Source organism: Hippocampus zosterae, chromosome 2 (assembly GCF_025434085.1).
Source record: "Hippocampus zosterae strain Florida chromosome 2, ASM2543408v3, whole genome shotgun sequence".
Lineage (NCBI taxonomy): Eukaryota > Metazoa > Chordata > Actinopteri > Syngnathiformes > Syngnathidae > Hippocampus > Hippocampus zosterae.
Window position 1 is genome coordinate 10,168,554 of NC_067452.1, and position 21,525 is coordinate 10,190,078.

Consider the following 21,525-nt stretch of genomic DNA (forward strand, 5'->3'; position numbering starts at 1 on the left):
AGCCCACTTTGTGGGAGGCCGCCTTTTTCTCATCTCCCAAAATTAAAGTAAATTGCCCACCGATCAGCTTTGGGATTAAACATTATTTAGCTCCCAATATAAATCCCAGAATTAACACATAGGTGCACGTGTATCAAGATAAAGTGCAACTGTGTTTGCTGGAGTGCGCGTGGTGGTGGGCTCGCGATTCCCGAGCAGCCCTTATTGGAGATGATTGCTCTCATAAAGCCTCTGCTCTCTAAATTACCACCCCCTCTTTTTTGCCTCCTCCGCTGCCTTCCATTTGCAGTCTAAACACAGTTAATCAAGCACAGGTGCGCCTTGATGAATTTACAGACACCTTGCTCGTGTTCAGCAAAATGCAGAGAGAGGAGTTTTTGCCTTTCTTGACTGACGATGGTTTCATTTCTCTTTCAGTTTCATAACAGCACATTTGAAAATGGCATTCACATTTGGCGACATGATGTTGTGGTTAGGTGTTGTCTTCTTTTTTTTTCGATGTGGGCGACTGAATTATAGTTCCGCATTTTTAATATTGTTCCGTGACCTTACGAGTCTTACTTTAATTGACAGAAGACGGAGCTCTGTGAGCTCAATTTAGAAGGCTGACTGTGTTTTCAGCCGTATGATTCGAGCAACACGTGTTTTTCATTGAACAAAGCACAGAATCCATTTTCGTCTGACAGTAAGGCTTGTTTTTTTTTTCATTCACAATGAAGTTGCTTTTGCAGAGCCAAAGCTTTCCACTCCTCTTCGCGTTTCTCTCATTTGTTTGTTTCTAATTCACATCTGAATTGAACATTGTTGGTCATTTCTGAGTTATTCTTGCAACTGAGATAATAATCTCCCCCCGCATCGCTTCATGATAGATGGACCATGTGTGTGTGTGTGTGTGTGTGTGTGTGCGTGTGTGTGTATGTGCATGTCTGTGTGCGTGTGTGTGCACGCATGTACATGTGTGCATATGCGTGCATACACGTATGTTTGTGTGTGTGTGTGAGACAGAGTAATCGGGAGCTGTGCAAGCCCGTGTGTGCTGTCCACAAGTGAGAACGTGGAGGGGCCCGCGGTATACGTCAGAGTAGAACAATGGCTTTTAAATGAATCTGAGAGCTCGTAAATCACAGAAAGAGAGCGCCCAAACGCGACGCTGATTGCCCGGACGCCAGAGAAGGCGCGAATGAAAGAGAGCCCCTGCGATACACCTTGTTAGCGTCAGAACAAAACGTCTCCATTCAGAACCAATGGCCTACTTAGGCAAATGAGTCCACTTTAGCACACATTCTCTTGTAAAAAGTTATTTCCTTGAGAGGGATGCACTTTTGTCAGTCAGTGGGCACAAATGAAAACAAATTCAAGAAATAACATTTGACAAAGCAGCTTTGGTACCTGATAGGGGATGGAGGTCTACAGATTTTTTTGTAGTCGACCATAATGTGATAAAAGTTGATTAATCTACGTATAATTGTTTAGCGCAGTACAGCCGGCACCAGCGTTTATTGTGTTCCAGACAGGCTTCACTTAAAGTCTTATTTCGATGGACTGGCATAGAAAAAAAAAAAAAATCAAATCATATGATCAATAATGTGCCCGTTACAAGCAGTTGGTGCCTCTTTATGCCAATTTAATCAGTGAAAGTATGATCAATTAGCCTTCTTTTTTTTTTTTTTACAGGTGATTACATTTGCAATAGCAATATAAGGTATAATACCAACTTGAAGAAAACAAGATGCTCTTTATTTGAAATTGACTATCTCTGTTTGTATTTCTTAGTAAATAAAGCCGCTTAGAAAGCCTGAACTAACGAACAGATGTCACATTCTCATGAATTTGCACCCTCCTGAGAGTGGAAAAGCTCTAAAATCGGCGACCTCCGTAATCAAGCAGCTGTGATATTTGAAATTTTTTTTACTAAATACTTTGTAGATTTCGGTAACAGCAGCTGATAAAAATTTTTTTTCATTCATTCATTCATTCATTCATCTTCCGTACCGCTTGATCCTCACTAGGGTCGCGGGGGGTGCTGGAGCCCATCCCAGCCGTCTCCGGGCAGTAGGCGGGGGACTCCCTGAATCGGTTGCCAGCCAATCGCAGGGCACACATAGACGAACAACCATCCACGCTCACACTCACACCTAGGGACAATTTAGAGTGTTCAATCAGCCTGCCATGCATATTTTTGGATAAATGATTTGATAAAAATGTGTACATTTAAAATAAACAAAGTGATGACATTTCAGGTTAAAACGAATTAAACTGGTTGGTTGCTGAAAACACCTTATTTCTTCCATCCTTCCATCCATCGACTTGCACTCGTCCTGATTTGGGACGCCGGTGGGCAACAGCTGACTTCGAAGGAGAAACAGGTCTTTGAATTGTCTTGATTATACTGTCATATCTTAATAGTAGCGTCTGTGTGACTGTTGCAGTTTCTGCTCACGCTCAGCAGTTGTAAGTCATTAAATCCAGCCTTCATTATGGTTAGCATGTGTGTTGCTACGGAGGGTGAAACAAGCGCTAGACTGCGTGTAATTGTAGCTTTGTGCAGCAAAACATGCAATTATGAATTTACAGCAGGGATATCGCATATTCCTCTCGCCTCAGATTCACAGAAAGGCGGTCACAGCTCTCTTCCTGAGTGTTGCTTCCCTGGACCTGTTGTGGACTGTTGCCAAACAGCAACAACTGGCAGTGACCCCAGGGTCACTCTGAGGGTTGAGGTCAGGTCAACCCATTTGGCTGCACAAAGCAGCCCAGGAGTTGATGCAAGGTTAAGGGTCATGACATCTTCTCTCACCTGTCTTTTCTCCTGAACAGCACAAGTGGAGGAAAAAAATGAAATGGAGGATGTGTGAGAAAGTCGCAAAAGTAAACACATATGTTAACCCAAGATCTGTCCCGTCTTGAACTTTCTCCTCTGGGCTGGGGCCGCAAAGTTGTATAACGTTTTGGTTGATTAAGCGGAGAGGTTCAGAGCTGCCACCCAGACACTGAGGTTAGCTGGTTTGGGTTTTTGTGGCCAGATTCTTTGGCTCAAAGTCCTCCTCTGTTAGTTGAATGCAAACCTCATTCACATTCCCACACACGCTCACTGTTTGGACACACACCTGCTTCAAATATGAAGTCACACGGTCACACCGAAACACGCAGCTCTCTTATTTGCCAACCCTTTTCCAGACAAATGAGCTCAATATTTAGGTGGGCGTGTCCAGAGAAAAAGTGCATGAGAGAAAGTAATTCAGGGGGTCTGCTCTTAAGACAAACGACTCAGGAGCACATGGCACCTGGTCCTTTCTCTCAACCAGTGCAGAAGAAGAAGAGACCCTTGCTGTAAATCAGCATGATTGGGACCACCATTGAGTGTAAAAAGACAAGTGAGCATTTGCTGTTGGATTTCATCATTAGCCGCTTAGTGCAAAACTGAATTTTGTACAATGCTCATGTAGTAAAAAGCAAAACAGGAAATAAATCAACAAACATAAGTGTCCTATTAATTCTGTACAACTTGGATAATGGCTAATCAGGTCCTCTTATGTCCTAATTTTTCAATAAATGATCAAGAGAGAGGGCTTCCAAAGAGAGTAATTTGTCCACAAATTTCTCACAAAAGCAGATTTATTATTTTTTTATGTGTGTGGTGTTGTGCCAAAAGATGGAGGATCAAAATGCAGGGAAGCAAAGTATGGATCTAAAGAAGAATTTCTTTTCAAAATTAAAAAGGCAAACAAGGCGCCGGGAAGAATCAAAATAATCAATTAAACAATTCCTCAATAAACAGAGGCAACGGGCTCACCGAGCAGAAAAATAGAAAAAACATTGCAGGACATGACTGAGGACAGTAGCATCAACAACAATGAACTGACCAGGACTAAAAAATGGAGGGGAGTGACAATGTAACTCCCAAGTGTTCCCTTGAGCAGTTTACAATCAAACTGATGAGAAAACAAGGCACACCTGGAAAGGACATGAGTGGCTGGAGGGAGCTGACTGGATGATGCAAGGGACAGAGTTGACAAGAACAGGTGGAAACAAACAAACAAAAAAAAACCCCGAATGAATTGAGAAGACCTGCATATGGAACAGTGGAAAATGAGACATAACATGCAACCAAATGAAAAAACACACTTCACTTAACCTTTCAACACACGTGATCCTTTCTAATGGAAGATTTTTGACATTTGAAGTAAGCATTAACAAATGTGGGTCTGTGATGTTTCTTCCGGAAATGAGATATGCATCATTTGGCATTGAGTGTATGCATATATGTATGTGTGTGTGTATATATATATATATGTACTAGCTGGTTCGCCGCCCTCTGGGCGGCTCATCAGCTAGTTCCTGCGGAAGGCTGGTAAGGTGGTGATTCGCCGCCCTCTGGGCGGCTCATCAGCTAGTTCCTGCGGAAGGCTGGTAAGGTGGGGCTTCGGCCCACAAAAGTGTTGTTGCTTGGTTCAACTTTTTGTTCATCTTCATTGCTTATCGCGAAAATAAAGAGATGTTTAGCTCTACTAAATAACTAACAATTTCATTGCAATGCTTGTGGGTAGACAACATTTTTTCGCTAAGATGCCCGCGCGATCGTAGTGAGCCACTGCCTGAGCGGCGCGGTGAAGTAGGTACGTTTTGAAAAGGGACAGACGGAAGGACGGACCGCGTGCGGGACGACGCGCAATATATATATAGATGTGTGTATATATATATATATATATATATATATATATATATATATATATATATATATATATATATATATATATATATATATATATATATATATAAAATCCTCATCTCACCCCTCGGGTGGTGTCCGTCCCTCATTCAGCTCGGGTCCTCTACCAGAGGCCAGGAAGCTTGAGGGTTCTGCGCAGTATCCTTGCTGTTCCCAGCACTGCACATTTCTGGACTGAGATGTCCGATGTTGTTCCAGGGATCTGTTGCAACCACTCATCTAGTTTGGGGGTCACTGCCCCGAGTGCTCCGACCACCACAGGCACGACTGTCACCTTTACCTTCCAGGCTCTCTCCAGCTCCTCTCTGAGCCCTTGGTATTTCTCGAGTTTCTCATGTTCCTTCTTCCTGATGTTTCCATCACTTGGGACCGCTACATCCACTACAACGGCTTTCCTCTGCCCTTTATCTATGATCACGATATCTGGTTGGTTCGCCATTACCATCTTGTCAGTCTGGATCTGGAAGTCCCACAGGATCTTCGCTCTGTCATTCTCCACCACCTTCGGAGGTGTTTCCCATTTTGACCTTGGGGTTTCCAGCCCATACTCCGCACAGATGTTTCGGTAGACTATGCCAGCCACCTGGTTATGGCGTTCCATGTAGGCTTTCTCTGCCAGCATCTTACACCCTGCAGTTATGTGTTGGATCGTCTCAGGTGCCTCTTTGCACAACCTACACCTTGGGTCTTGTCTGGTGTGGTATATCCGGGCCTCGATGGCTCTGGTGCTCAAGGCCTGCTCCTGAGCAGCCAGGATGAGTGCCTCTGTGCTGTCCTTCAGGCCAGCCCTCTCTAGCCACTGATAGGACTTCTTGAGATCAGCCACTTTAGTTATGGTCCGGTGGTACATCCCGTGTAGGGGCTTGTCCTCCCATGATGGTCCCTCTTCCAGCGCCTCATCTTCTGTTCCCCATTGTCTGAGACATTCTCTGAGTACGTCATCCGTTGGAGCCTTCTCCTTGATGTATTCATGGAGCTTGGATGTTTCATCTTGGACAGTGGCTCTCACACTCACTAGTCCCCGGCCTCCATCCTTTCGGCTTGCGTACAGTCTCAGGGTGCTGGATTTGGGATGGAACCCTCCATGCATGGTTAGGAGCTTTCGGGTCTTAACATCCGTGGTCTGAATCTCTTCCTTTGGCCACCTTATTATTCCTGCAGGGTATCTGATCACTGGCAGGGCATAGCTGTTTATTGCCCGGGTCTTATTCTTGCCATTGAGCTGGCTTCTTAGGACTTGCCTCACTCGCTGGAGGTATTTGGCCGTAGCCGCTTTCCTTGTTGCCAGTTCGAGGTTGCCATTGGCTTGTGGTATACCAAGGTACTTGTAGCTGTCCTCAATGTCTGCTATTGTTCCTTCAGGGAGTGAGACCCCTTCAGTGCGGACTACCCTTCCTCTCTTAGTCACCATCCGACTACATTTCTCAAGCCCGAATGACATCCCGATGTCGCTGCTGTAGATCCTGGGTGTGTGGATCAGGGAATCTATGTCCCTTTCGCTCTTAGCATACAGCTTTATGTCATCCATGTAGAGGAGGTGACTGATTGTAGCTCCATTTCTGAGGCGGTATCCATAGCCTGTCTTGGTGATTACTTGGCTTAGGGGGTTCAGTCCTATGCAGAACAGCAGTGGGGAGAGTGCATCACCTTGGTATATGCCACATTTGATGGACACTTGGGTAAGTGGCTTGCCATTGGCTTCAAGTGTGGTTTTCCACATCCTCATCGAGTTCGCAACGAAGGCTCTTAGGGTCCTGTTCACCTTATACAACTCCAAGCATTCAGTGATCCATGTATGTGGCATCGAGTCATAGGCTTTCTTGTAATCAATCCAAGCTGTGCACAGGTTGGTACGTCGGGACCTGCAGTCTTGTGCGACTGTTCTGTCAACCAGGAGCTGATGTTTGGCTCCTCTGGTATCTCTACCAATGCCCTTCTGTGCTTCGTTCATGTATTGATCCATGTGTCCACTTATCTTAGCCGCAATGATGCCTGACATGAGCTTCCATGTTGTGGAGAGACAGGTTATTGGCCGATAGTTGGATGGGGCTGCACCCTTCGAGGGATCCTTCATGATCAGGATCGTTCGCCCTTCTGGGTGAGTCCCATCCCTCAGCAGCTGGTTCATTTGTACTGCTAGGCGCTCATGGAGTGCTGTGAGTTTCTTTAGCCAGTAAGTGTGGACCATGTCCGGGCCTGGTGCTGTCCAGTTCTTCATATCTGAGACTCTTTCCTGTATGTCTGCCACTGTTATGGTAACCGGGTTCTGTTCAGGGAGGTTGCTGTGTTCCTCTCTCAGGGTCACCAGCCATTGTGCACTGCTGTTATGTGCAACCTCCTTCTCCCATATGCCTTTCCAGTACCTTTCAGTTTCTAGTCTTGGTGTGTCAGCTATGTTTTTAGGACCCTGCCACTGAGCGTACACTTTCGCAGGTTGTGTTGCGAACAGCCTGTTTATTCGTCTGGCCTCATTCTCTTTCGTGTACCGCTTTAGGCGACTGGACAAGGCTTGGAGCCTTTGTTTGGCAGTTTCGAGTGCTTCAGATATGGTCATCTGGATGTACCTCTCGGGTATCGGCCTTTTCATCACACCTCTCTGGGCCTCCGTCAATTGACTCACATCTTTCCGGGCCGCCTTGATCTTAGCCTCCAACCGTCTTTTCCATGGTGGGTAACATATCTCATGGCTTCCATGGTTGCTCTTATAGCCCAGAGTCTCCAGGATCACTGATGCTGAAGCGTATATCAGCTCATTGGTTTCTGTGATCGTTACGGTAGGGATCGCCCTCAGTGCTGCATTCACACTTTCTATGAGACTTTCAGATGGTACTTCACATAGCCGTTGTAATCGGTTTCTAGGTTGCCCAGCTTTCATTCTCGCCATGATCTTAGCTTTCAGGTCAGTTGCTGCCTCGCTCAGCATTTCATTCATTGGGGCTGGCCACCCAATCTCATCATCTGCATTCATTGGGGCTTGCCTCCCAATCTCTTGTATGACCTCCTCCTCTGATCTGGCAGCCTGGGGCCCTTCACCATGGAACCTGCGTTGTACCTCATCAATCTCAAGTTGTGACAGCAGTTGCCGTTTGTGGATGTTGGAACACTGAGCTACTAGTTGTTTCGCGGTCAACCGTGACTGTGGGTTTCGAAGTAACCATTTAGCCCACATTCTCTGCATGTAACCCCTCTGACTAGGGTTGCTTGAGTAGTAGCATTCCAACAGAGCCATGTTATCGCATCTCGCCCATCTCCGCTTTGTTCCAGTAGCCCATTTTTCATCAAGGTGCTCTGGTCCCCCAGCACGTGACGCTTGTTTGGCCGGGCGATGTCTGAGCCGGCATGTCATTCGTTTTATTGTCTCTCATCATTGTATGAGGTAGGCATTAGCGTGAAGGATCTTGTCCAAGGACCCACACTGGATGGTGTTATGTGCTCATTTTTGCCCCAAGCGGGATTCGAACCACCGTCTCCCGTATGCCAAACCGATGCCTTACCAACTGAGCTATCCAGCCGCTTATATATATATATATATATATATATAAAAAAAAAAAAATCCTCATCTCACCCCTCGGGTGGTGTCCGTCCCTCATTCAGCTCGGGTCCTCTACCAGAGGCCAGGAAGCTTGAGGGTTCTGCGCAGTATCCTTGCTGTTCCCAGCACTGCACATTTCTGGACTGAGATGTCCGATGTTGTTCCCGGGATCTGTTGCAACCACTCATCTAATTTGGGGGTCACTGCCCCGAGTGCTCCGACCACCACAGGCACGACTGTCACCTTTACCTTCCAGGCTCTCTCCAGCTCCTCTCTGAGCCCTTGGTATTTCTCGAGTTTCTCATGTTCCTTCTTCCTGATGTTTCCATCACTTGGGACCGCTACATCCACTACAACGGCTTTCCTCTGCCCTTTATCTATGATCACGATATCTGGTTGGTTCGCCATTACCATCTTGTCAGTCTGGATCTGGAAGTCCCACAGGATCTTCGCTCTGTCATTCTCCACCACCTTCGGAGGTGTTTCCCATTTTGACCTTGGGGTTTCCAGTCCATACTCCACACAGATGTTTCGGTAGACTATGCCAGCCACCTGGTTATGGCGTTCCATGTAGGCTTTCCCTGCCAGCATCTTACACCCTGCAGTTATGTGTTGGATCGTCTCAGGTGCCTCTTTGCACAACCTACACCTTGGGTCTTGTCTGGTGTGGTATATCTGGGCCTCGATGGCTCTGGTGCTCAAGGCCTGCTCCTGAGCAGCCAGGATGAGTGCCTCTGTGCTGTCCTTCAGGCCAGCCCTCTCTAGCCACTGATAGGACTTCTTGAGATCAGCCACTTCAGTTATGGTCCGGTGGTACATCCCGTGTAGGGGCTTGTCCTCCCATGATGGTCCCTCTTCCAGCGCCTCATCTTCTGTTCCCCATTGTCTGAGACATTCTCTGAGTACGTCATCCGTTGGAGCCTTCTCCTTGATGTATTCATGGAGCTTGGATGTTTCATCCTGGACAGTGGCTCTCACACTCACTAGTCCCCGGCCTCCATCCTTTCGGCTTCCGTACAGTCTCAGGGTGCTGGATTTGGGATGGAACCCTCCATGCATGGTTAGGAGCTTTCGAGTCTTAACATCCGTGGTCTGAATCTCTTCCTTTGGCCACCTTATTATTCCTGCAGGGTATCTGATCACTGGCAGGGCATAGCTGTTTATTGCCCGGGTCTTATTCTTGCCATTGAGCTGGCTTCTTCGGACTTGCCTCACTCGCTGGAGGTATTTGGCCGTAGCCGCTTTCCTTGTTGCCAGTTCAAGGTTGCCATTGGCTTGTGGTATACCAAGGTACTTGTAGCTGTCCTCAATGTCTGCTATTGTTCCTTCAGGGAGTGAGACCCCTTCAGTGCGGACTACCTTTCCTCTCTTAGTCACCATCCGACTACATTTCTCAAGCCCGAATGACATCCCGATGTCGCTGCTGTAGATCCTGGTTGTGTGGATCAGGGAATCTATGTCCCTTTCGCTCTTAGCATACAGCTTTATGTCATCCATGTAGAGGAGGTGACTGATTGTAGCTCCATTTCTGAGGCGGTATCCATAGCCTGTCTTGGTGATTACTTGGCTTAGGGGGTTCAGTCCTATGCAGAACAGCAGTGGGGATAGTGCATCACCTTGGTATATGCCACATTTGATGGACACTTGGGTAAGTGGCTTGCCATTGGCTTCAAGTGTGGTTTTCCACATCCTCATCGAGTTCGCAACGAAGGCTCTTAGGGTCCTGTTCACCTTATACAACTCCAAGCATTCAGTGATCCATGTATGTGGCATCGAGTCATAGGCTTTCCTGTAATCAATCCAAGCTGTGCACAGGTTGGTACGTCGGGACCTGCAGTCTTGTGCGACTGTTCTGTCAACCAGGAGCTGATGTTTGGCTCCTCTGGTATCTCTACCAATGCCCTTCTGTGCTTCGTTCATGTATTGATCCATGTGTCCACTTATCTTAGCCGCAATGATGCCTGACATGAGCTTCCATGTTGTGGAGAGACAGGTTATTGGCCGATAGTTGGATGGGGCTGCGCCCTTTGAGGGATCCTTCATGATCAGGATGGTTCGCCCTTCGGTTAGCCATTCTGGGTGAGTCCCATCCCTCAGCAGCTGGTTCATTTGTACTGCTAGGCGCTCATGGAGTGCTGTGAGTTTCTTTAGCCAGTAGGTGTGGACCATGTCCGGGCCTGGTGCTGTCCAGTTCTTCATATCTGAGACTCTTTCCTGTATGTCTGCCACTGTTATGGTAACCGGGTTCTGTTCAGGGAGGTTGCTGTGCTCCTCTCTCAGGGTCACCAGCCATTGTGCACTGCTGTTATGTGCAACCTCCTTCTCCCATATGCCTTTCCAGTACCTTTCAGTTTCCAGTCTTGGTGGGTCAGCTCTGTTGTTAGGACCCTGCCACTGAGCGTACACTTTCGCAGGTTGTGTTGCGAACAGCCTGTTTATTCTTCTGGCCTCATTCTCTTTCGTGTATCGCTTTAGGCGACTGGACAAGGCTTGGAGCCTTTGTTTGGCAGTTTCGAGTGCTTCAGGTATGGTCATCTGGATGTACCTCTCGGGTATCGGCCTTTTCATCACACCTCTCTGGGCCTCCGTTAATTGACTCACATCTTTCCGGGCCGCCTTGATCTTAGCCTCCAACCGTCTTTTCCATGGTGGGTAACGTATCTCATGGCTACCATGGTTGCTCTTATAGCCCAGAGTCTCCAGGATCACTGATGCTGAAGCGTATATCAGCTCATTGGTTTCTGTGATCGTTACGGTAGGGATCGCCCTCAGTGCTGCATTCACACTTTCTATGAGACTTTCAGATGGTACTTCACATAGCCGTTGTAATCGGTTTCTAGGTTGCCCCGCTTTCATTCTCGCCATGATCTTAGCTTTCAGGTCAGTTGCTGCCTCGCTCAGCATTTCATTCATTGGGGCTGGCCACCCAATCTCATCATCTGCATTCATTGGGGGTTGCCTCCCAATCTCTTGTATGACCTCCTCCTCTGATCTGGCAGCCTGGGGCCCTTCACCATGGAACCTGCGTTGTACCTCATCAATCTCAAGTTGTGACAGCAGTTGCCGTTTGTGGATGTTGGAACACTGAGCTACTAGTTGTTTCGCGGTCAACCGTGACTGTGGGTTTCGAAGTAACCATTTAGCCCACATTCTCTGCATGTAACCCCTCTGACTAGGGTTGCTTGAGTAGTAGCATTCCAACAGAGCCATGTTATCGTATCTCGCCCATCTCCGCTTTGTTCCAGTAGCCCATTTTTCATCAAGGTGCTCTGGTTCCCCAGCACCTGACGCAGACCTTGTTTGGCCGGGCGACGTCTGAGCCGGCGTGTCATTCGTTTTATTGTCTCTCATCATTGTATGAGGTAGGCATTAGCGTGAAGGATCTTGCCCAAGGACCCACACTGGATGGTGTTATGTGCTCATTTTGTGGGATTCGAACCACCGTCTCCCGTATGCCAAACCGATGCCTTACCAACTGAGCTATCCAGCCGCTATATATATATATGTACTGTATAGATTTATTTAAGGTGCATTGACCGTTGGCTGACAGGTTACACGTCAGCCTCACAATGCAGAGGTACAGAGTTCGATTCCGTCCCGGGCCTTCCTGTGTGAAGTTTAAATTCACACAGGAAGGCCAAAGAACATGACATGTTCTCCCCGTACCTCTGTGGGTTTCCTCGGGTAGTCCGGTTTCCTCCCACATTCCAAAAACATGCATGGCAGGCTGATTGGAACACTCTAAATTGCCCCTGGGTGTGAGCATGACCGCGGATGGTTGTTCGTCTGTGTGTGCCCTTCGATTGGCTGGCAAGCAGTTCAGGGTGTTACCCGCCTACTGCCCGATGGCGGCTCGGATAGGCTCCAGCACGCCCAAGACCCTTGTGAGGATAAACAGATTAGAAAATGGATGGATGGATCTATCTATCGACCAATCTATCTACTGTTCTGTTCAGTTGTGAATAAAGCACTCAAAGCCTTTTGTGCAAAAGCATACGGTATGCTGGAAAATGAATGAATCGATGAATGCATGACAAGTATTTAAAAAACCGTAGGAGAAGCTGTTTTTTCACTCTTCACCCGAGGAAGCCTTGGAGTAATTAGCAGTTTTAAATCAATATTTCATGATTCACGCTTGCTCATTTTGTGCACAAAGGCCAGACAGTCCTAACGTTGCCCATGGCCAAGAGGCCCAATGTGAACCACAGACTCACCTTGCATTCCCACAACTCAGCAAAATGTTTCACAACAACTTGAGTACACACACAGACTAAGCTGTTTTGCTGTGATATCCAATAAATGGTAAAAAAAAAAAAAAAAGCAGATCTACATGTTGCTTTTCCCGGAGTCAAATCGCAAGGTTTTTATTGCTGTTGGCCCAGCATTCATTTCTAGGGAACAAACTGGTGGTGGAGCTGTGAGGAGATTCCCACGTTTCGTCCCAGGTTATATGGACCCCTGGGACATATGGCTTCTGTGTCTGTCTCCTCACTTGTGACTGAGGTTTTGGTTGCTTATTTTCATCCGTCTTTTCCCAATTTTTTTCCCCTCCATTTCCTGTGAGTCCCGAGAAATCCCCCTGTAGACAAACGGCACTGGCCCATGCCTCCAATGCTCTTTCTTCTTCTCGGTTCAGCGGGCTACGTAAACACGCTGCGTGGACGAGAGCTGGCATAGAGAGAGAGCGACGGGACATAATGGGTGGCTGTGTGTGTGTGTGTGTGCATATTTATGTGAGAGCATGCAGGCACATGCGTGGTAGAATCAGGAATGATGAGACGCATGTCAAGCGAGGGGAAAGCGGAATTGTGTGCATACGGTACTGGCGGCAGGGATCGGGGGACATTGGAGCTCGGAGCGTATTGAATGGCTCATTAAGTGTGGCCGCACTTGTGTGTGTGCGCGCGGCGCGCTCGCAGCTGTGCACGGCGGCCGCAGTCACGACTGCAAAGGGATGAGGGAGTCAACCTGAGACCAACCCAATCAAAGTATGCGTTAAATCAAAGTTGCAGCTGTTATGTGTTGGAGGCTCTGCATGTGTGAGTGTTGGCACGCCGCTCTCCAAAGTGCCGCAAATTTTGTGTTTGCAAAAGGAAATACCTTGACAGGTTTTTGGAACACCCGCTCGGGTACCCCTTCTCCATATCCAACTTTCTTCCAACTCTCTTTCTCCATCTGCACTCTTCCTTTAGTTGAGTTTTTGGTGTTATTTTACACTCACGCGCCCTTCCTTTAGCTTGAAGCAACAGCGTTCCTCCCCGTATGAGTGTTGTGTAACAGCCATTTTGGCCATCACTGAATCCTTTGGAGAAAAGGGTTTCGATTCATGACCGGAGTCTTCATTCTCGGGCAGGAATGATCAATTTATGTCCCAAAAATAAATGGAGACAAAACAATAATAATATTTGTTTCTCTATGACAATAAACGCTCTTCCCACCTGCAAGCTTTTTTGGTCACGCTCATCTTTGTGGTCTCATTTTTCCACACCCTGTAGACAGTTTAAGAGCAGGGAAAATGCCACCTGCTTTCCAAAGGACAGATGTGTTTGTGTCCCCTGTCATCATTTATTAAATTCCTCATAACTTATCGGCTGTATTTTCCTAGTCAGCGCACCTGCGCCGTGGCGCAAATGTCGTCGGATCCCGACTATTGCGTAAGCCGCAAGACTCACTGCGCATGTTTTGTCCAATTTGGCAGACGGGTTTCCACCAAGCCTGGCGGCCCGGCGCACCAGAAGGCGCACCTTGGAGATGCGCCAGGAGGGGTCACAATTCAATGGCAGAAAGTTGAACTTAACTCTATGCTCGCTCACATCAAAAGCACGTGCAGGGTAGAAAGCTGGACGAACACAGACCAAGCCAACACCAGAATAATTTGCATTTTGTTGCTATTTACATTGTTAAATGTGACGGTTATTATTATTATTGTGTGGGTCCAGATTGTTTTCCGGATTTCAGAATTTATGTTCCGTATTTTCAAAGATCCTATAATCCGGTTTGTCTACGCAGAGACCAGAATGTCGACTTGTATTTCACTATCTGCCAGTTGGAGCTCCTCAAGGTCTCTGAATTGAAACATATTATCCTTTTCTTTGTTGTTTCAATATATCACAGATCACAAAGAGCCATAATAGTTGCTTGGTCCATACCCGGTCTTCACGCAGTCCGCTCATCACATCACAGCCATACTGAATCATTGAAGCCATGTTTTATTTACAGTGTTTGAGGTCTCTGCAATTGGCTGGCAACCAGTTTCGGGTGTCCCCCGCCTACTGCCCCAAGACAGCTGGGATCGACTCCAGCAGCCCCCACGCCCCTTGAAAAGATAAGCGGCTCAGATAATGAATGGATGGACGGAAGGATGAATAGATGTTTGAGGTTTTTGAGTTATTTTAACATCGCAACTTTTGCTTCTTCAGGTGCGGCTTTTAGTCGTATCGTGACCTTACGTTTTCTTTATCTTCTTTTGTTTTCTTAGGATGGATGGATGGCGTGCAAATACTCTTTCAGCAATTTGATCTTGGTGTTACAACTCACAGGACAACACATATGGCAACTGGAAATGTCGTTCACGTGACTTGCACAGGGAAATGTTGAATCTTGTTGCTCAAGTGTCTTTATCTCTACTGTTCACATTTATAATGTCATCCTCCCGCTTTGACGCAGCTTGAAGGGGAAGCGGCCGCACTCACCAGCGACAGCTGTCCTCACCAGCACCGATCACTTCAAAAACTTCATCTCCAGCTTTCTCCTTCTTGTCAATTTGTAACTCCATAAAACGCCAGTGTGAGGACGCATTGCAGCGTGAGGGCAGTGGAATGAAAGGAGCCAATTTGATATGCCATGATTGAAGTTGACCGTGACCACTCTTGACCAGTCCTCCCTCTTGCAGATCAACCCTCCTGTGCTTTTCCGCAAAATTACCAACATCAGGTTTATGACAATCACACGGAAAATAGAGAATTCAGTATTGTAAGTACCATGAAGTTAATAAAGCAGCATGTTCACTTTACTATCTGCCAAAGTGATGTTTTCCACCGAATAAACTATTCGATTCATTCATTCATTCATTCATCTTCCGAGCCGCTTGATCCTCACTAGGGTCGCGGTGGGTGCTGGAGCCCATCCCAGCCGTCTCCGGGCAGTAGGCGGGGGACACCCTGAATCGGTTGCCAGCCAATCGCAGGGCACACAGAAACGAACAACCATTCGCACTCACGCTCACACCTAGGGACAATTTTAGAGTGTTCAATCAGCCTGCCACGCATGTTTTTGGAATGTGGGAGGAAACCGGAGCACCCGGAGAAAACCCACGCAGGCCCGGGGAGAACATTCAAACTCCACACAGGGAGGCCGGAGCTGGATTCGAACCCGGTACCTCTGCACTGTGAAGCCGACGTGCTAACCACTGGACTACCGGGCCGCCCACTATTCGATTCTATAAGCTGAATTTATGAGCTCTCTTAACTCAACCCTAGCAAATAAGATACAATAATAACAACCTCTTTTTTTAAATGACATCGCGGCTAAAGAGCCAGTAAAATAGGTGGGGTTGTAACTGCTTGGTTATTGAAATGTAATCACAACTTGCTCGTAGATGGGTTTGACTTGTCAACTTAACATAATACATTTGAAGTTGTCATAGTAACGCAAATTGCTGCGTTGACAAGCAACATTACGGACGAAGAGGGAAAGTGACATCTTAACTAGTTTAGTGTTTAAAAAGTCAAAGTCGGGACTTGGATTTGAAATGGAAATGAAGTGTTGGTTTGGCACAGCTCCCATTTCAGAGCATTACAGAGTGTCTGTATGTTTTTGTATGTATCCGTGTGCTGCGCTGTATGCTGCACATTTGAGTTGTCTAGACTGCATACATTGTTTATAAAATTACTCCAAAACACCTTTTTTCAAATCCCAGTTTTTGTGATGTGGAAAAACAAGACAAAGATAAATCATTTCTACTTAGCCCCCAGCATTAATGCGACCTTATTCATGTAGAACTCAATCGAAAGGAAAAAGTGATTTTTTTTTAGCTATAATGATTGATTGATTGATTGATTGATTGATCTCATCAGTTACGCCTTCTTCTTCTGATTGGCTGTTTTTTCTTGGTTGGTTTCTTAAAACTCAAAGATGCAACGAGAGTGGCCTGCATTTTTTTTTCACCAATCATTTTCATGCCATAGTGACAATGTTAACAAATATCACCCAAAATATATACTCAAGCCCTTTAAGATATCCTTTATTTGTCCCGCAATGGGGAAATTACAATCAGACTTCAGAAAGGAAAACGCTGGGTAGGGAGAGGGAAAAAAACACGCTCGAACTATCCTCTTCTGATAATTTAAGTCCAGGATAAAAAAAAGACCGTAGCACATAAGTAAGCATATGACAGTTACAACAAGTCACAAGACATGACATGTAATAAGGGGGGGATGAATGGGGAGGGGGGTGGGCGGGAGAGGGGTGACCGCAACGCTGCCGAGATGACCAGCTTGCACGGATTCACACGAGGGCTCTGTGTGTCGAACCACGTCACAGAGGAAAAAGAATCGGAGCGATGAAGACGGTGATAACAAGGATGTGTATGCGCGTGTGCTTGTCCAGTTGTGTATGTGTATGTGTGTACAGGTCATAGCTGCTTCATCGAGGTCTGCTCATCATGAAGACAGTCCCGGCTTATCAGTCCATGGCCGATAAGGAGGGGGGTGATGAAGAATTACTAACACCTGCTCCTTAAGTGCACTCCTCAGGTTCCCACATTCACAGTCATCGAATGAGGAATGAGGGCCGGTGCTGTTATTGAGGACGACACAGACTGAAACAGGAAGCAGTGTCTGTCCGCCAGTGGCTAGCTGCAGGTGCAAAACATTGGGAAGAGAGGTGTTCCTTCCCAAGGTCACAGCTCTAACTACTGTTCCTTCGAAAACTACAAGGCCGCGGCATACTTTCCTAACCTTTTCACCTCAGCTGCTTCACCAAACACCTGCCTAATTAGTCCCGTCATTTCAAATAAATGTATGGACACTCTACTGCTTATCTCACACATACTGTACATTCTAAACTCATGAGCTCACTCGGTTGCTGTGTAAATTGGATGAAGCCAGAGAGTTTCATGGCCAGGGTGTGTTGTGACAGTGTGAAAGGCACAGGAAGGAAAGTCTGCGCTTCCTCTGATGCTCCTGCTGCTGTTGACCCGGAGAGATAAGAACACACATGCATGCATGGATGCACACACAGCCACAAACTATACAATCACAGCCCAGAGACTCACTGTCGGCACGAACACCCCCATCTCCCTTTACAACCCCCACCACCACCACTACCAGATCAGATTCCTTAATACACCTCCGCCTTACACAATTTGGATACCTTTGTGTCTTAATTGACACTCACAAGTCCAACGCGAAGTATTTGAACTGTCAGTGTTAGACGAATCTTTGTGGCTGACAGGACTAAGTAAGCAAATCATCACTGCTCAAATTAACACCCAACGGGTGGTGGGTTAGTGTTACAAAGCAATCGTGCTCTGGAAAAAAAAAACAAAATAAACAAAAACCTTCTCAACTGTAATAAAGAAAGCAAGGCCACACGCGTTATTCAAAATAGATAATTTCTTCAAGAGTGTGTATTTTATGCTTAGCCGGAAAAAAAAAAACTTACTGAGTGTCTCTCTTTTGTTTGAGTGTGTGTGTGTGTGTGTGTGTGTGTGTGAGTGTGTGTGCAAGCATGTGTGTGTGTGTGTGCGTGTGTGTGTGTGTGTGTGTGTGTGTGTGTGTGTGTGTGTGTGCGCTCTGCTGTAAGGCCCTCAATCTGATGATGCCCTTCTAATCCTCAAAGTGATGTGTCATGAATATGGAGTTTAAAACACAAATCCCCAGGGCTACACTGGCTATAGATAGCTCGCACACACACCGAATGCTCTTCTTCACAGCAAACACTCCAACGCTGACCCTTGTGACATCACAGGGCTGGAACACAGAAATGTCACTCGAAGGTGATGATGATGAAGGTTTCAATGGAAGAAAGGAAGATATGGTAAATCGTTTTTATGCGCAACACCGGTTACAAAAATTGTAATTTCAAGTTAGCCATCACTCTCATGAGCAATGACAATGTGGTCATCTAACCAAGTACAGTGACGTCTTCCGAAACAGTTGACTTGACTTTGAAATAAATCCATTTTCCAAGCTCCTTTTGCATTGACCTATGAGCAAAGGTTGGTTGTGGCAATCAAATCACCTCAATGCAAAAATACCACAGATGGGCTAACAGAAAGTTTCGCCGTGGTAGTGCCATAAAACTTTAGGCACCAGATATTTGCACAGAAACATTGCAACTCGACCATATAACAATCCTCAATGTCAGCGACCGTATTCTTTATGTAATGATGATTTTACCACAGCTCACAGCAGACAGTAGTTTGAGAGTCTTTTTCGTTTGTGTCGTTAATGTGTGTGTATAATACTGTCATGATCCTGTCCCATTTGTTTTTCAGTGTCTGGCAGGAGTGGAGGGTGTTCCCTCATGAGCCGCACCTGACACTAATCAGAACTCTTTACCAGCTGGCTATATATACTTCACAGACAACTGACTATTGGATTATTAAGCCTAGCTCATGACTGTGTCACAATTTTCTAGCCATTCTTGATTTTTGGCTCATATTGTTTCACTCATTAGTATGTTTTCATTACTTCATAGCCTTGGTTTGTATTCTCATGTTTTGGATCCTCTTGTCCTTTTATTTGACAAGCAATTTACGTTTTCTCGTTTCTTCGCCTTTGGCAAGCGCTTTTGGTCTGTTTCTTGCGCCTTGATTTGTACTTTGTCAGTCTTGCATTTTGTTAAAAAAACATTTTTTGTACCTAGATCTTATTCTTTATCTACATTTGTGGGCTCCACCCCTATCCGGATTATTCCGGACACTTAACATATACTGCACCGTCACGAGACCCAATCATGCATATCGGGAGGAGTCGCAGTAAGTGAATCATGATGCACATGCAGTTGAGTATTAAATTGGATTCCATGGTTTTACAAATTTCAGACTATGCCTATATATCCTTCAAAAGCAATAAGAATGAAACAATGGTGGCAAAATGTTTCACAAGTAGCAAAATGTTGAGTAGTAGTAAATCTATAATATTACAAGACCCAGTATATTCTATTACAATACAAATACAGCGGTGCCTTGAGTTAGAAACGACTTGGACTTTTTTTAGCGAAGGTTAAAAGGATTAATGGCATTTTCGTTAATTTTCCATTGAAATAGATGATGTGACATACGACTGTTTTGAGCGTGGTCAGACAAAACAAATTAATGTTTATTATACTGTGACTTTCTTGGGATTTCCTGTTCAGATTGTTTTTTTTAATGTAACCAAAATATAAAATATGGCAATAAACATGAATTGCCCTTGAGCACCAAACCATTGTGGCCCCAAAAGTCATGTGATTGCAATTAATTTGTGCTGTGTCACAAAAGATAAATTACCATCTTGTGTAAATTTGCTTGTGTGTAAACGTGCGGCACGTTTTGGCAAGAGGACCCAGTGGTTCTGGAAGCTCTTTAGTTTTAATTGAAAGCAGTACACTGGAAGTGTGTGTTCCTCTGGTTATTATGTTTGAGAACACACACATACAGTATAGGTGATAAAAGTAGTAAGTGAAATTGCAATGTCTGCCTTAGTTTGACACACACACATACACACACACACACACACACACACACACACACACACACGCATGTGCACACACTCGAGTACACACAAAGTTGTGCCAGCCCATGTGGCTCGGGGATAGTAAAGGGAACAGCCAGCAACACGTCTCCTGTGCATGCTCTCGAGCCAGGCGAGCCAAAGGAATGCACATCCTTCTGGATCACTTCTCTCTTTATCTGCCTTTATTCTCTTTTTTTTTGTCTGTTTGTCAATTGCTGTCTTCTGTTGTTCGGTTCTGAAGTCTCGCAAGTGAAAGGGCCTCTGTTGACTAAAGAGGTAGTGTTGGCATCCCAGTGTGTATTTGTGTGTTCCTAGTGTGCCAAAGGAACCAGTTTGATGAGTTTGCCCTTGGGACCGAGAGAGGAAGCGAAGGCAAAGCAGAGGGGAAGTGGCTTGGAATGAGGGAGGAGGTGTAAGGATGAAAAAAAAAGCAAAGTGATGAAGGTAGAGAGGCAATCCTTTGCATTTAATCACCGCACGTGACCGTGCGTGCGTCTCCCTTTGTCCTCTGTCTTTGCGGGCTGCCTGCCTTCTCTCCGGGGTACAGCGTGGCGCTCTGTGAGGCCTGGAGCGGTGTTGCGTACGGGCCCGGATTTAGAGCATGGCTTCTCTCAGGTTGAGCGGGATCCAGCCCCCCCCCCCCCCCGCCCGCCCCGAGGGCTGGTGCGGAGGGAGTGGAGGTGGCATGAGCCGAGCAGGCGCAGAACACAATTCTGGATCACCTTCAAAGGGCTCCGATCCCAAAGGAGGGACTGGATTCCTCTGTGGGGGAGGGAGGGAGTGACGGGAGACTCAGAAGACAAGAGACGAGGGGAATCTGTGGAAAATGATTCAAGTTATAACTTCTCGCCCACTCCTTTCCACCCTCCCTCTGTTTCCCGCTCCGTGGCGTGCATGCACTTGCCCTCCATGCAGCAGGCTACGGAGATGATCCATCCGCGAGGAAACACAAGCAAATGTGGCCTGTACAAAGGCATCGTTGTGCTTCTTAGTTGTGTGTGCATGTAGGCCAGTGTGTGTGTGTGTGTGTGTGTGTGTGTGTGTGTGTGTGTGTGGAGGGGCAAGGATGAGTAGGACACCCCTCACCTCCCAGTGTCTGCGAAGGCATGCACAGTCACTCTCCAAAATGCCCCTCAAACTACCAAGGGGCAATTGCAAATCATACACTCCCGGCGTGTCACTTGTTTGTACATTTTCACTTGCGCTCCAATGATAAAATCCAACATAAATAACATGTCATGTGCTTGCCGCATCTTAACTTTTGAGTGAGTTTGAGGGCCGAACTTTTTAAGCTTTTGACACCGCGTTTGCATCAGAGACAGACTTTCATCCTGAGTGTGGGTCAGCAGTTTGTTTAGCATCAATTAGAGGCTCTGTGTTCCTCAACGCAAGCGTGAAGGGAGAATTAACGTGCAGTGGCACATTCCCACCAGCATAGAACACACACTGCACCTCAGCTGGAACCTTCCTGCACGCATCCCTATGCGCCGACGCACATGTGGATAAAATACCAACTGTATATAGAATCATCCTTTAAATTCAAG

The 21,525-nt window shown here is 46.4% G+C and overlaps 1 protein-coding gene across 2 annotated transcripts in view; it reads left to right on the top strand.

Annotated features, from left to right (window-relative positions):
- The window catches only part of LOC127594953 (uncharacterized), a 352,607-nt gene that overhangs the window by 97,474 nt on the left and 233,608 nt on the right, over positions 1–21,525 (top strand). The window lies entirely within an intron of this gene.